Below are 3,099 nucleotides of genomic sequence, written 5' to 3'. Positions count from 1 at the left end.
TTTTTTTTTTTTTGACGATGAGTGCAAATGCTGAATAATGAATGCAACAAAAATTAGATGAGTGTGACATTTTGGGGTTGGATCATTTAAGTCATTATAGCTAATTCAGCATGCATGAAGGAATGGAGCAGGTTTAATTAATCTCTCATGTATATTACCCTGGATTATCTGACACTCGTTGGCTTGTATTGCTTTATTATGTAGCTTAATTAAGTATTTAATATCTTCTTTATTGTTTCCACCAATTAAATTCAGGTCAAATCTCATAGCAATGAACTTCAGCGGAGCTAGGGGACTGGGTTGAGGGTGTTCAGCTGAAGGTTCTGACTTCACCACAATGCAATATGTCAATGTATCAAGATTGCACGTGTACGCCGTGAATACACACGTGTAGGAGTAAAAAAAATTAAGAAAAGGAAAGGTGCTTAGATTAGGAGAGATTATTTCAAGAAATAATGATAATGACTAGTGGTTATTGGGTCCTTACCATGTTCAAAGAAATATTATAAGCATTTTATAACAATTCACTTACTTAAACCTCATAACAGCCCTTTGGAATTAGATATTATTATACCTATAAATTCAGCAACTTGCCCAAGGTACTCTGCTAATATGGAAGAGTTAGAATCTGAACCCAGGAATTTATTATACTTATAATTGCCCACTTATCAGACTTGAAAAATATTTTTAATTTACTCCCAAGCCACTGATTTTAGAATTCAAGCACCTGATAGAATACTCCCTAGGGAGAGATTGCTGGGAAGGAGATCTATGGGTGTGTAACTCCCTGCTCTCCTAATTATTAGTGATGTGATCTTGAGGAATCGACTCAACCCTTCCACAAGGCTCAATTAGGCCATCTGGGAAGTGGGGGTGGTAACACCTGTGTCATGGAGCTGCAGTGATGCACGTACACGCCCAGCCTGGGAACCGCGTCTGCTCTCCAGCCCCTCTAATTGCCGCACAAGAGGTGGGAGCTTACTCTGGTCACTTTGGTGACTAATGAGTCTGTAAAAGGTGACAAAGATTCTCTGCTGGGCTAAACTTTAGTCAGGCTCCTGAACCTTCTCCTGTACTCACTTCTATGTAAAATCTAGTTTCAGCAAGAACTCTGCTAAGTCAATTTAGCAAGAACGCCCCATCCTTGGTATCTCATCAGGTTTCTCGTTCACCTCCATCCCCCCAACCCCAGGGGACATCTGATCACCCTGGCCTGTCTTCTGCAAGAATCCTGTTGGGTGGGTTTAGCCAGAATTCCCCTTACCCCTGATGTATCCTTTTAGTAACATCCTACTCTTTGGATTTCCACTTGCCTGTGCTGTATGCAGAGTTGAGACTGATCACTCTCACTGCAACAGGGTGTCCCTGCACCTATGGAGATGGTCCTGAAGAAAGACTTCTTTCCTTACTGGGCTTTAACAGTGTCATTGAATGATTTTTTCTTTTCTTTCAACAAATCATCGTTCTGTTTTCACTCTTGCCCCAGCAGGTGAGCAGAGAGAACTTGCTGGCTTGGCACCGAATGCTGCAGCCCAGGAGTAATGCTGGTCCTGTTGAGTCTCCACAGAAGGCTCCAGAATATACTCAGGTGAGCTTGCTGCTGGCCAGCCCTTGAAGGACTCTGTCACAAGGTCTGAGTTTATCCCCCAGAGGGACAGGAGCAGGGAGTCATTCTTCTAGGCACAGCCTGGCCAAGCAGCCCCTTTTTAGATCTCTATGATTGCTTTCTGCCACTTGCCCTGAAGCACCTGCTCCCTAAACAGTGCCCTGATTGTGCCTGCTGGTCCCCAGCTCTCACCCGTACATGGGCTCCCCGATATGGGGTCCGTATTTCACTATTTCATGCTTCATTTATTATGTCTGCCTCATGTACACACTCACAGAGAATGCGAGTTTCTCATTTAAAGCCATCTGAATACCCTGCACAGCTAGCACTGAGTGCAGCTGGATGTAGGAATGTACTATCCCAAGGTGAAAAAGGCCAAATGTGGGCAGAGAGAGAACATGTAAGCCTGGGACATGTGTCTCCCCGGCTGCTGCTCATGCAGTTTTTGTCTAGTGTGGTGTCTCATCCAAGCAGTGCTCAGTAACAGTTTGCACAGGGTCTCTGTACTCTGGAGAACAGAGAGTTTGCTCAGGAAGGAGAGGTCCCTGGAAGGTTACAATTATTCTGAGCGCTATAGGATGTGCACAGTTTTAGGCTGTGACTCATTCAATAGCAAGACCACTGTGAACCTGGATCAAGGGCAAAGCATCAGTCTCCTACTAAGCACAACTCAGCTGTTCAAGAGGGGAACTTGTGGACACAAAACAAAGGTGACCTATAGGGGCTAACCATCAGACATGTGTAGAAGTTTTAGAAATTAGTACTAAGACAAATTTTTTATTAACCAGCCCACTCCCTACCTCTCAAGGGAAGAGTTTCATTCATTTCCTCTATTAGTCTGGATCCTGTTCACGGCACGGAGGCCCATCTTGGACCACTGCAACCTGCATCCTACACATCTCAGGGCACAGACCTCCTCCCATCTAGTGTGCTGAGAATGGATTGAGATGAGGCAGGCCAGGGCTCCAATCTCTGTTCCACTATTTCCTTGCGTTTACTTTCTGTGTGGCTTTGTGCAAGTAAAGCTTCTCTGAGCCTCTGTCTGCTCATGCATCCGATGACAATAATAACAGATATTCTGCAGGATTGCAAGGCTTCGAGATAATGTATAGAAAGGCTTGACAGTAGGTGTTAGGTAGGAACTCTACTTCCACATCTTTCTTGGTGTACCCCGATTTAATCTTTTCAAAGTCCGTTTTAGCCAGGCTATTCCACGTTTCCTTTCTTTGAACGCTAGGGGCATTTGCTGGGCATGCCACATCAGTTTAGTGGTTAATGGTGCTCTATTGTTGTGTTAGTCTAACCATGCTGGGTAAGCTCTGGGAGGGCAAGACCCAGGACGTTCTAATATTCCACACTTCTAATATTCCATACTCACGTACCACAAACCTGAGCTGACCAGTGATCAACAGATAAGCTATTATAATCACCCTTTGCAAAATACCCTCAAGCCATGATGATTCTAGAATCCTTTATCATTACTTTGACAGTGT

The 3,099-nt window shown here is 44.2% G+C and overlaps 1 protein-coding gene across 1 annotated transcript in view; it reads right to left on the bottom strand.

Annotated features, from left to right (window-relative positions):
- Positions 1-3,099, bottom strand: part of RFX8 (RFX family member 8, lacking RFX DNA binding domain) — a 58,973-nt gene that overhangs the window by 2,105 nt on the left and 53,769 nt on the right. The window lies entirely within an intron of this gene.

The sequence above is a fragment of the Otolemur garnettii genome, unplaced genomic scaffold (genome assembly GCF_000181295.1).
Source record: "Otolemur garnettii isolate 467f Iridium unplaced genomic scaffold, OtoGar3 scaffold00079, whole genome shotgun sequence".
Lineage (NCBI taxonomy): Eukaryota > Metazoa > Chordata > Mammalia > Primates > Galagidae > Otolemur > Otolemur garnettii.
This window is presented reverse-complemented; position numbering and strand designations above follow the sequence as displayed.